Here is a 13,484-nt window from a genome sequence, read left to right as displayed (position 1 = left end):
ACGGAAACTGAGGATCTGGGCTGTAATCAGAGGCTAACTTGCTAATGATTTTGTACAGAACATTGGGAATTTGGGGATATCCAAATATAAATATTGGGAACATGACTTGACAAATATATTTGTATGTTTTAAAGGGGAGGTAGAATCAGCTAGCTGTACTTATGTTAATAACAGACACATGTATGGTGCCTACTGGGTGCTGAGCACTTTACAAATATCAACTCATTTTATCCTGACAGCAACCTTAGGAAGTGGGTATTATTATTGTCTCTACTTTTATAGATTAATTGAGTTACAGAAAGGTGACGTTCTCCAAAGCAGCAGTGTTCAGGTTTTGAATCTGGGTAGGCTGGCCATTGGGCTTCTCTGGTGGCTTAGCTGTAAAGAATTCATCTGCCAACTCAGAAGACCCAGGGTTTGATCCCTGGGTTGGGAAACTCCCCTGGAGGAGGGCAACCCACTCCAGTATTCTTGCCTGGAGAATCCCCATGGACAGAGGGGCTTGGTGGGCTCCAGTCCATGGGGTCACAAAAGATTCAGACATGACTTAGTGATTGAGCACATGCATGAGGCTGGCTATTACTGGGGCTTTCCTGGACTCGTGTATAGCAAGAACATACTAGTTCAAGGTCAGATTCTGCCATTTGCACTTGCCCTTGATTAAATCTTCTGGTCTCTGTCCTCATGATGCCCTGGGAACCTCTCAAAATTGTTGGGAAACTGAAATAAGATAATGCACATGAAACTTAATAAATTATATGCCACTGTACAGACAGATTCAAAGATTAGATGGATACATTTGATTGCTATTGTTGTATTTTGAATAGTACTGTGTGAATAGCCAAATTCTGTTTCTTTCGTGTCTATGTTTATATTTCTGCTGCTTCCTCAGGAAGAACTCGTTTTGCCCGAAATCCTGAAATAAAAAACAAGAACATCTTTTTGGATTTGTTTTCTTAGGTTTTCTGAAAATAGGATATTTTGTAGAGGCTAAACACCAGTAGATGGCCAATCTGCTGATTTCATCCGTTCTTATTTTGTGATATCGTGCCCTGGAGGTTCTTCTCAGCAGTGTTACCCCATCTGAATTGAAATGATTTTCCAATGCCTCTTGCATTTTGCTATTCATTTGGTAAAGTGTCTTATGATGAAATCAATTTTGTCTTAGAACTTTGTGCTCGGATGTAAACCATGATTTTTCTTGTTACCTTGCCTCATCGTGGCATAGTTATCTTTCTTTAAAAGCCCTCACTTTTCTTAGAGTTTTAATATTGCAGCTGCATACATTTTCCCTCCTCTGAATTTTAGCAGGAGTTAATGTAAGATTCCCCCACCCCCATCATTACATTACTACATTCTTCCTCAGGGGACTCGAGATTATGGAATTATGATAAAGGAGGATTATAGGGGTTCAGCTTGTGTTGCTGGGGCCAGGACATCTATGTCTCTGGTTCCTGGATGCAGGTGATGAAAGTGCCTCCTAATTATTTAATTATGAAAATTATGATTAGAGATTAATTTCCTTTTCTTTTTGTCAGAAATCCATGGAAGTAAAGCAAGGAAACTTTATTTATTTAAAATTTTCATTTTATGCTGGAGTAGAGTTGATTTCCAGCGTTGTGTTGGTTTCGGGTATACAGCAAAGTGATTCAGTTGTACATATACATCAGTCATTCATCTTCAAATTCTTTTCCCATGTAGTTTATTACAGAATACCGAGCAGAGTTCCCTGTGCCATATAGTACATCCTCGTTGGTTATCTATCTTATATATAGTAGCATGTGTATGTCAGTCCCAAACTCCCAGTTAATCCCTCCTCTGGAAAGCAAGTCAGTTTTAAACCAGAACTTAATTCTTTTTCATTTAATTTAGCCAGATCAGAATCTGTTTCCTTTTCAGCAATAGAGCATGGTAAGTCTTTCAGAGTAAATGTTAGAGCTGGATACAGTTATTAGCTCTCTCCTAAGTCAAGTAGCAAACTCAAACCAGACCAAAGATGCAGTGAACTTTATGTTTGTAAACAGGTGACATTTTTAAGCTGATTTAATCAAAGGCAAACCACAGATAATGGCATCACCATTTTCTTTTAACTGGCTTCTAAGACAGGGTTCATTTAGGTTTCTGGAGTGGCGGGTATAAGCAACTTTATAGTTGCTACGTGTGTATCTTCCAGAACATTGCTTGCCTTCTCTAGTATTGTTCTAGAGCAAATGTGGATAAGAGAAGGATGGTCAGTGAGGACCAATTAATTCCAAGATATCTGGGTGTGTATTTCTGGTGTCAAAATAGGCAGATAATACAGAGTAGCAGTCTCAGAGGCAGACCTGAGGTCAGAGAATCTACAGCTCCATGTCTTAGCTGTGTGACCCGGAGTGAGTCACTGTCTTGCCTAAGCACTTCTTTCTTCATCTGTACAACTGGAATGGTACTAGTGCTGACCTTAGGCCTTTGTGCTGTGTGGCATATCACACACAGGCGTCTCTTGAAAGTACATATAATTCTTAAGAAGAGTTAATCTTGGAAAAAATCTAAATAAGAATGAGTGATATATGAATACGTATAACTGTGTTTGAGCAAACTCCGGGAGATGGTGAAGGACAGGGAAGCCTGGCGTGCTGCAGTTCATGGGATTGCAAAGAGTCCGACACGACTAAGTGACTTAGCAACAAATATATATCTGAACCACTGTGCTGTACACCTGAAAGCAATGCAACGTTGTAAATCAACTAAAATCAAATTTTAAGAAATGCTTCCTACCCCAGGGAGCCTGTTCTCCCACACAAAAAAGTTAATTTTGATATAATTTTATCCTTGACCTACTATTAATCCAAGTGAAATCCTAACAGCTCCAATAAATCTTTGTAGACCTTTGAACAATTTCAAAAGCACCCTGAAAGGATGATTGAGTATCTTATGGTGGTGGTGGTGGTGGTCATTTATTTGCCAAGTCATGTCCAACTCTTGTGACCCCATAGACTGTAGCCCACCAGGCTCCTCTGTCCATAGGATTTTCCAGGCAAGAATATGGAGTGGGTTGCCATTTTCTCCTCCAGAGGATCTTCCTGACCCAGCGATTGAACCTGCAGGCAGGTTCTTTACCGACTGAGCTACCAGGGAAGCCCAAGTGTCTTATGAGTGTCTTTCAGATTATCCCATAGAAATGCTGACCCCAGAGCTTCGTGCATCTTTTAACTGAAATCCCCTGACTACTACAACACACACACACAGAGAGACAGACACACACACACACACACACAGACACACACATACACATGCGTTCATTGGCCTTTGCTTGTGGGAATGTCTTGTGCAAAGAACATGGAAAGATGTAAAGTGTCATAGCTTTGAATGTGGAGCCAAAAGGGTAATTCCTCTCTGAAGACCACACTTACTAACCACAGAACAAGTGGAAGTGCCTACACTTCATCCAAAGCAGACTCCTGCTTTCAATTCGTTATTGCATGGTTATTTAAAGTAAACTGAGAAAATACTAACAGATAAAAGGAGGAAGAAATGACCCTCAAAATCCCAATCCTCACCCCTAAATGCTGTTGTTATAACATTTTGGTGATTTTTGTGACTTCAGGTGGTTTTTGTTGTTAGTTGTGATCATACTATACCAGCAATTTTATCTCCTGCCTTTGACATATATACATATGTATATATGTTTTTATGGCTATGTGATATCACACCAAAAGGATGTATTGTTGACTATCTGCTCACATTTGTAGAGTAAACATTGATGCTTTCCTTATTCCTGGCTGTCACACACACTGCAGCCTTGAACCTCTGCTCGTACGATGCTGATGCTGCAGCATTTACGGCAGCGACCTGCCCCTGCCCCGGAGCCCTGCATGTGCCAGACCTGTGAAAGTCAGTAGAGTTGGAACTCATGAAGCCGAACCCAGTTCAGTTCAGTTCAGTTGCTCAGTCGTGTCCGACTCTTTGCGACCCCATGGACTGCAGCACACCAGGCTTCCCTGTCCATCACCAACTCCTGGAGCTTACTCAAACTCATGTCCATTGAGTCTGTGATGCCATCCAACCATCTCATCCTCTGTCGTCCCCTTCTCCCACCCTCAATCTTTCCCAGCATCAGGGTCTTTTCTAATGAGTCAGTTCTTCGAATCAGGTGGCCAAAGTATTGGAGCTTCAGCTCCAGCATCAGTCCTTCCAATGAGTATTCAGGACTGATTTCCTTTAGGATGGACTGGTTGGATCTCCTTGCAGTCCAAGGGACTCTCAAGAGTCTTCTCCAACACTACAGTTCAAAAGCATCAATTCTTCGGTGCTCAGCTTTCTTTATAGTCCAACTCTCACATCCATGCATGACTACTGGAAAAACCATAGCCTTGACTAGATGGAGCTTTGTCGGCAAAGTAATGTCTCTGCACCCCAACACTGAATTAAATCTGAGACAGAGTTTTGGATGGAGAATTGGTTTACCAGGCAAAGAAGGCCACACCAGATTCATGCCCTCAAACCTGTGTCCCCAGGATGGGAGGATTTGATGAGATGTTTTATAGTAATGGTTCAAAGAGGGTGTGATAAGCTCATGGACATTCTTCTGATTGGTTGATGGTGCTTTATTCGGGAGTCAGCATCATCAACCTTCTTGTTCCAACTAGTTTAGAGTCTACATGCTTGTGGGCAGCAAACAGTTAACTTCTCATACCTAGTAGAGATTTCAGTTTGTGCAAAACAGCTCAAAGATGTAGCTGTGTGTATCCTTGATGGGGAGGCAGGATCCTGCCCCAGGGCTGCACTATTGCTTCTTGCTGTGCTCATTTGCTCAGTCGTGTCCGACTCTTTGCTACACTACCTACTGTAACCCGCCAGGCTCCTCTGTCCATGGGATTCTGGAGTGGGTTGCCATTTCTTCCTGACCCAGGGATTGAATCCGTGTCTCTTGTGTCTCCTGCATTGGTAGACAGATTCTTTACCACTGTGTCATCTTGGAAGACTGCTTATCTCTCTATGCACTCCCTTTCTCGAGCAGGAACTGTGTGAACCTGCCCTTTGGAGCTCAGGGAGGGTTGTGGAGGCTGAATGAAGCCCGTTTCCCATAAGCGAGACATGGAAGGCTCAGAGAGGCTTTTGTGCCCCGGAGCCCACGGGTCCTGCTCCACATCCCTTGGTTGATGAGCCGCCATCGGGCTCACAGTCACACTGCGTTTCCTGAGGTTCTTAGATTCCTCAGGCTTAAGATCAAAGTCCAGAGTTGCTCTCTGACATTTTGCTGGTTCTGAAAGGCTGGAAGGCCAGGAAAGTGCAGAAAGGTTGAGAATGGAGAGGGGATCCCCATCCTGCTGATCACTGTGATCCTGGATGGGGTTACACGTTGCATCTCTGGGACCCCACAGGAACTTCTAGTAATTATCCGAGGATCTGGAGTCTCCTTTGAGAAATGCTATTGTCCTTAACGTATCTCCTGAGAATCCTTATCTGTCCCAGAAAACCAGTCACATTCACCTCGCCGTGAAAGAAAGAAACATCTCAGGATTTTGTGAAATCCTTCCTTTATCCATCTCTTGAGTTAGATAATTAAGTCCTTTCTTCTAGTTATTAAAGCTAGCCTGTTCTAACTTTTTGGAAACATCATTATTGTCAGTTTAATTCATTACTCTTAGACTCTCTACCATGCCCTACTCATGCTTGATATTCTGTGATTTGTGGAGTGTAACACGAGAAAAATATTCTTGTTTTCTAGGACTGATAGCCGTCTGATAGGTGTGGCACCAGCTATATCAAATATGGAACTCCATTAGTACTTATTAATAGTTTCTGCCCCTGAGTCCCTTTGAAGGGCCCGCATTGACCCTTTAACTTCTCCCTGGTAGTCCAGCCTGTGCTCTGAAGTTTTCTACCGTCCAGTTCTTCAACTCTGTGGTCGCTATGGCATTGTCAGGCTGATTGGCTTCTGTTTGTGTCTAAAGATAAGCAGGCGTGTGTGTGTTTGTTAACACCACACTTTGCTTTATTCTAATTGTAGTTAGAGTCTATAACTGCAAAGTTATTGGAGAGAATGTACCTACTTTGGTGGTAGTGTCATCGCTTGATTCCTACCACTGCCCGATGCTCTTAATGGATCTGTTAGTGGAAGCCTTAGGTTGATGATAGGATAATGAAGCCAGTTGGCATCTCCATTACTTTTAGGAAAGCCTGAAACTGGTCGTTTCTGTTGCCATTTCCTTCATTTTGGATCCTAAGTAGTTGAAGTCAGATAAAGCAGAAAGGAGGAAAGGTGTGCATCCTCGTTACTCAATGAGTCTTTCTAAGAATAGAGAGATGGAACCCTTGGGCAGAGGGGAACTGAGTTCTCATGCTGAGTCTGCCCGTCTGTCCCCTTTGTGCCCAGTACATGAGGTACAAGAGGAGGGGGCTGGATTGGATTGGACCGTAGGCCCCCCAGACACAGCGACACCAGTGAACGACCTCTTCCAAGCCATTTCCCCAAGCTTCTCCCTTTTGGCAGGGAGCTTCTGGCTTGATCAGGTTCTGTCTTTGGCAAAGGGGCATGTTTAATGGTTAGTCTTTATGAACTACAGGTTGGCTTAGGGTTGGGACTGTGCTTTGCTTCTGTCCAAATAGTAATCTATGGGTCTCATTTTGCAGTTTGCCTGTTGACAGATTATACTGATTATGTTTTTGCTCCCTGAACACCACTGTTCATTTTACCATTTCTTCTCCTAGTAAACGTCTGCATGTCTCTCCGTCTACTTTTATCAAAACTTTGAATTTTATTAATTACTTAAATACTGGAGCCTTTCACAAACTTCCCATTTAAAGTAATCATGCCTAAATTGTGTTGAATGAAAGGACTTGCATATTAATTGTGCCTGGTGTTTCTGTTGATTAGGCAATTCTGTACCAGCGCCAATCAGAGCTGCCTGTGTCTTTCAGCACTGATGAAGTTTTAAATTGACTGCGTTAATTTAAAATGTTAGTCATATTTAACTTTCCCAAGGTTGGGAGCAGGCTTCCCTGGTGGCTCAGATGGTAAAGAATGTGCCTGCAATACAGAAGACCCAGGGTCAGTCATTGGGTCAGGAAGATGCCCTGGAGAAGGGAAGGGCAACCCACTCCAGTATTCTTGCCTGGAGAATCCCATGGACAGAGGCGCCTGGGGGACTACAGTCCCTGGGGTCACAAAGAGTTGGACACGACTACGTGAGTAACACACACACACACAAGGTTAGGTGCAGCTCTCAGCATGATTCTTTTCATCCTGACTCTGGAGTGGCAAGATGGAAATGACTATGGCTCTATGGCTTTGTCCTCATCACACCCTCCCTCCCACTCACAACTGCATCTGTTCAGTGGAAGTCTTACCAATTTCACCTGCTAAATCCTTCCTGGGTTCCACATTATCCTCAAGTTCAGGCCTTTATTATATCTTGCCCAGACTGTCACTGTAGTCATTGACTCGGTCCCCTTGCTGATAGAATTGCCTACGTAATTCAGCCAGGAGAATCCTCATGCTGAAAATCCATCATCCCACACCCATCACCCACAGAATGAAGGCCACACTACTTAGCGGGACCGAGAAGTGTTTCTGTGCTTTAGAACGTCTCCATTTTTTCAACTTCATCACTTACCCCTCTTCAGTCTGAATTTAATGCCGGAGAGATGCCAAGTGATGCAGCATTTTCTGTGTTCCTCACCTCCATGTTTTGGTCCATGACTTTGGCTGGAATATTTTGTTTGCTTTCCATATCCTGGCACACCAAACCCCAACCACACTTCAGCAGTTAGCTTGGCCAATTGCCTCATATGTGAATTTTAGGGGAAATGTTTTCCCAGCACTGTTGAGAATTTCAGCTTTGTTATATCGTCGAGATCCATTCACAGGTCTGCTCCCCATCACGACTCCACTAGCCCCCAGTACCCGAGGTCACAGGGAGTCCTGACCTTGTTATCCTCAGACTCTAGTTAGTACCTGTTTCTAGAATTAGACTCTAGAAACAATTGACAATGTGACGCCAGGCTGCCGGCCTATCACCAGTGAAGCTGAAGTTTTCACAGAAGGAGATAGTTTGGGTTTGGTTCTCTAGGAGCAGACTGTGAGCAGAGGATTCGGTGAGACTGATTAATTAGGAAGTGGTCCTAGGAAAAACTGGAGGGGAGGGTGGGAAGGTGAGACAGGGAGGTGAAAGGAACGAGGCTGAGTTAGGCTGTGTTTTCAGGAGAGTCCCACAGAGGGCAAGTGTGGCTGAATTCTATAGGGGGTTCTGAAAACAGTGAGGGTCCCACCTGCAGTGAGGCAGGGGGTGTTGAAACACCCACTGCATCAGTGTTGGCTCAGGGTTGCCTCTTCCCAAAATACAAACTCCAAGTCATTCAACTGTCTACATGGAGAGGTGAGTGGGTCAGCATTGAGCGTGTGTCAGAACAGCCTAAGGGGCCTATTAAAATATGGATGGCAGAACCCTGCTCCTAGAGTTTCTGATTCAGCAGGTCAGGGTGGGACCCAAGTTTGCATTTCTAACAAGTTCCCATGAGATGTTGCTGCCACTGTCTTAACCCTAACTGTCTGTGGCTACTGGTCTGTGGCTCACACCTTGAGGAGCACTGATTTAAGCAAAAGCATTTACAGCAGCCCAGGGGTCATCCTACGATAAAGGCACGGCCCTGACTAGTGTCCAAGAAGACTGGAGCCCCACTGCCGGCCCCATTTCTAATCCAAGGCAGGTTGCAGTTTGCAGGACTGACTCAGCTGAGTATCCAACTTCAAACCAAGCTTCACTTTGCTGTGATTGAAAACCATACTAAACTATTTCCTCTTTTTTTTTTCTTTTTATATAAATTTATTTATTTTAATTGCAGGTTAATTACTTTACAATTTTGTATTGGTTTTGCCATACATCAACATGAACCCACCATAGGCATACACATGTTCCCCATCCTGAACCCCCCCTTCCACCTCCCTCCCCATACCATCCCTCTGCGTCGTCCCAGTGCACCAGCCCCAAGCATCCTGTATCCTGCATCGAAGCTGGACTGGTGATTCATTTCATATATGATATTATACAAACTATTTCCTCTTAACATCTTTGGCTGTCTTCTGCTCTTCCTCATTCAGTTAGGCTCAAAGTATTTCCTGGAAGCACCACTGCTTTGTCTTGTTGGCATGTTTCTCTTCCCAGCTGATCCTTTGTGAATTCTGTTATTAGAATCGACCAAAATTTCAAGAAGTTGTTATTAGTCAAGGGTAGAAGTCAGTCCCAATAGTTTAGAAAAGAGAGCTGAGGCAGTAAATCATACAAGTATGTACAGTGAAAGAGATAAATAACCAGATACCAAAATGGCTAGATGAGCAAGAAAGAACCTAGAGGGGGGAAAAAATGTTGATTTGCCAGACATTCTTTGGAAATAGGGAGAATTTTTTGGCAGCTGTGGGACTTATAGTCAAACCTTAAGGTATGTTTTTATTTTACTAAGACTTTCCTTCCTTGGTTGATTGAAGGAGTTCACACAACTCCCAGAAGCACGTAATGTTCACAAGAGGAACTTGTGTACTGGAAAGCCTGTCTAACCGGGTGCTTTGAAATACATATGAAAGAGCTAAAAGCTTAGTGTCATAATGAAACCTGGCATCAGGCTGGAAGGCTTGCGAAGTTAATAAATCATTCAGAAATCAGAAACGGGCCTTTCACTGTACATGGTGTCCGGTAATTTACATCATGCTCACAGACAACTGCTGAGAAGCCCCTCTGTGTGAAAACGATTCTGTCATTCCTGGAATGCGGCCACAACCTCACGGTCCAGAAGGAGGGAGACCTGAGACGAGTGGGACGGAGCCCCGTGGAGAAAAGGGGCGCTGTGTCCCGAGGGTTCCTGTGGGATGCACCTCTTATGACATGGCTCCTAAATCAGGTCGTAGCTGTGGATGTTTGAAAGTCTACAGAGAGAAGCCTTCAAGAAAGTGTGTGAGGAAAAGCTGACGACACATACCTTAGTCACGGTGGAGAAGGAAAGGGCAGGAAAACATACAGCCATCTTCATTCATGAAAGTTTATGACAAGAGGGTAAGTTACTCAGCCAAGACAGAAGTGCGTGTCAAAGAATACCTTTTGATTCCACCTATAGGAGGTAACGTGGAGAAGAAAATGGCAACCCACTCCAGTATGCTTGCCTGGAGAATCCCATGGACAGAGGAGCCTGGCGGGCCACAGTCCACAGGGTCGAAAAATGTCAGGCATGACTGAAGCGAGTTAGCACACAGCATGCATACAAGATACCTGTAATAGTCAAATTCATCAGGTCAGAAAGTACATTGGTAGATGCTGGGGCCAAGCATCAGGGGGTGGGGAATGGAGTGGGGAGTTAGTATTTAATAGGGACAGAGTTTCCATTGAGGAAGATGAAAAATTTAGGAGATAGATGATAGAGATATGCAACCATGTGAGTGTCCTTAGCGCCCCTGAACTGTAGAGCTCAGTGTGATGAAAATAGTATGTTTTATATTATATGACTTTTACCACAATAAAAAACATTAAAAAAATTTTTTAAAACAAGTACAAGTGAAAGAACCTGTCTGATCAGTTCAGCTCAGTAATGAAATAAATTGTTCATCTTGCATCATTTAGATTCACTTACTTTACAACTGACCCAATATTCTCCCCCTGAGGGAAGCAAATGAAGTTCCCTCTGTGGGATCGGAGGGCAGGGGCTGTGAGGACCGACTGGCTTTGTCTCAGGGAGGTTGTTGGGTGATTGTCCCTGGGCTGGGAGGAAGTTAGCCAGTTCTGAGTCTTACCACGAGCCAGGAGTGGAGCTAAGAAAAATGTTCAAGTAGGTATGCATGTATGCATAATGTCATGTACTGCTGGACAGATAATGGACTATTAATCCCATTTAGTCACTCGTGTGTGTGTGTGTGTGTGTGTGTATGTAGGCTCAGTTGTGTCTGACTTTTTTCGACCCCGTAGACTATAGCCCCCCAGGCTCCTCTGTCCATGCAATTTCCCGGGCAAGACTACTGGAGTGGGTTGCCGTTTCCTCCTCCAGGGGATCTTCCCGACCCAGGGATTAAACCCTTGTCTCCTGCACCGGTAGGTGGATTCTTTACCACTGAGCCTCCTGGGAATCCTCATTTCATCATAGTAAACCGTATTCTTGAATGGCACATGAGGAAGATAACTACTTCCTTTTTGGAAATAACATCTCAAACTAACTTATTGTAACACAAAAAGTTTGGTTTGAGGGAGCACAAATCTATCTTGGGAGCATATGCTCTTTTACTAAAACATACCCAGTTTAAAAAAAAAAATACCTGAAAAGGACTTATAACAAAAGCAATGGTGGGATTTTAAGGGTTTACTTGAGAAGAAGCACATGAGCACTTACGGGACTCCTTCTGCAAGCTTTTACACCAATTATCTCAACCGACCCTTCTGACTCCTTAGCAATACATAATGACATTTTTTAATCACACAAAGTTGTAAAGGCAGAACGCAGAGTTTCTGCGTAGCATCGCCCAGCTTCCCCGCTTGCTCACATCTGACGTCACTTTCTTTGTCGCAGTTACAACTACAGGTGCGTTGCTGTCACCATATTCCAGACTTTATCTGGGTGCTGCCTGGTTCCCACTCCCGTGCTTTTCTTTTTCAGAGTCCAGTCCGGGATCCAGCTTACCTTTCGCCATCCTGCCTTCTCTTCTCCGACCTGGGGCAATATCTCAGCCCTTCCTTGCTTTTCATGACCTTGACAGTTTTGAGGATTACAATGAGCTATATCATCGGGTGAAAATTATACAGAGTGAAGTAAGTCAGAGAGAGAAAAGTATCATATATTAGTGCGTATATGTGGAATCTAGAAAAATAATACAGATGAACCTATTTGCAGGGCAGGAATAAAGACACAGACATAGAGAACTGACTTGTGGGCACGTGGGGGCAACTGGAAGGGAGACGAATTGAGAGAGTAGCACTGATATATATACACTGCCGTGTGTGGGACAGCTAGTGGGCACGTGCTCCGTGATGGCCTAGAGGGGTGGGATGGGCCGTGGGAGGCTCTAGAGACGGGGGATATATGTACGTTCATGGCTGATTCACCTTGTTGTACAGCAGAAGCCAACACAACATTGTAAAGCAATTACCGCCAATTAAAAAAAAATTTTAAATACAAGTACTGTAACATTTTCATCAAAGATAGGAATTTCAGCTGAAAAGAGGCATCATTATGGTGGAGAGGAAATGACAAGGTAGTTGTTCCTGCCTGAAACTGTTTTTGTGGAATATGTTGTCATGGGAGAATGAATGTTTAGTTTTCCGTAATTTCCTATGACACTTTGCGGGAATGGGTCCCCAGGACAGACTGGGAGCGGATATTAGGGACATTTTCCAAAAATCTGAGGTTGTTTTTCTTTTAATTGGAGTACAGTTGACTTACAATGTTGTGTTAGTTTCAGGTGTGCAGCAGAGTGAATCAGTTATACATGACGTGAAAGTTGCCCAGTCATGTCTGACTCTTTGCAACCCCATGGACTGTAGCCCGGCAGGCTCCTCTGTCCATGGAATTCTCCAGGCCAGAATACTGGAGTGGGTAGCCTTTCCCTTCTCCAGGGGATCTTCCCAACCCAGGCATCGAACCCAGGTCTCCCGCATTGCGGGTGGATTCTTTCCCGTCTGAGCCACCAGTTATACATATTCATGCATTAGTATCTATTCTTTTTTACAGCCTTTCCCTTGCACATCATTGCAGAGCACTCGCTGGAGTTCCCTGTGCTGCGCAGTAGGTCCTTACTGTTATCTGCTTTGCGCACAGCAGTGTGTGCCTCTCAATCCCAGTCTCCCAGTTGTCCTCTCCCCACTTTCCCCTTGGTTAACCATAACTTTGTTTTCTGCATCTGTGTCTCTATCTCTGTTTTAAGTTTGCAGACAAATGCTGGGGCCTTCCTGATGAAGTGGCATGGAGACCTTTTGTTAGGTTTTTTTTGTTAGTTTGTTTTTACTACAACAGGGATGAATAATTTTTGCTGAGAATTTGAAAAATACAGAAAAGCAAACAAACCTCCCCAAGCTCTTCTAGTCGGCAGTGAATACTGTTCATTTCAGTGTGTGATACGCTGCTTCTTTATCAATGCATATAGGCTGCAAACTTTTGCAGGATAACATGCTGAAATGCCTTCCAAAGTCTATTTTTAGACCATGGAGTCTTTAGCAGAAGAGAAAGGGTTCAGTAGTTCCCATCTGGCAGCTGAAGAATCCCAGGGAGCCACGGATTACTTATAAGGGTCTTCAAATCCACATGTTTATCAAACGTTGTCTGTAGACGGAACAACTTGCTATGTCACACACACACACATTCAACCTTTGGGTAAACATACAAGTATGCTCTTCATTGAGATTAATACATGCAAATGCATTCAAAAGCCCTACCGAATTTAGAGGAGCTTGCTGCCATTAGTTACTTTTTTCAGTCAATGAATATTAAATAAGTTCAGCTCTTTAGTGGAAGGTCCACAGATGTGCTGATAT

At 43.7% G+C, this 13,484-nt stretch overlaps 1 protein-coding gene across 7 annotated transcripts in view; it reads left to right on the top strand.

Moving 5' to 3' along the window:
• LRRC3B (leucine rich repeat containing 3B) overlaps nucleotides 1-13,484 on the top strand; it is a 95,767-nt gene that overhangs the window by 45,615 nt on the left and 36,668 nt on the right. Inside the window, exon 1 of one of the 7 annotated variants that reach the window (XM_059882309.1) lies at nucleotides 10,323-11,765. The gene's annotated coding sequence lies outside the window, so the exon portion shown is untranslated. 7 annotated transcript variants of the gene reach the window in all.

Source organism: Bos taurus, chromosome 27, assembly GCF_002263795.3.
Source record: "Bos taurus isolate L1 Dominette 01449 registration number 42190680 breed Hereford chromosome 27, ARS-UCD2.0, whole genome shotgun sequence".
Taxonomy (NCBI): domain Eukaryota; kingdom Metazoa; phylum Chordata; class Mammalia; order Artiodactyla; family Bovidae; genus Bos; species Bos taurus.
The sequence above is the reverse complement of the archived record's forward strand: the minus strand, read 5'-3'. Positions and strand labels throughout refer to the sequence as shown.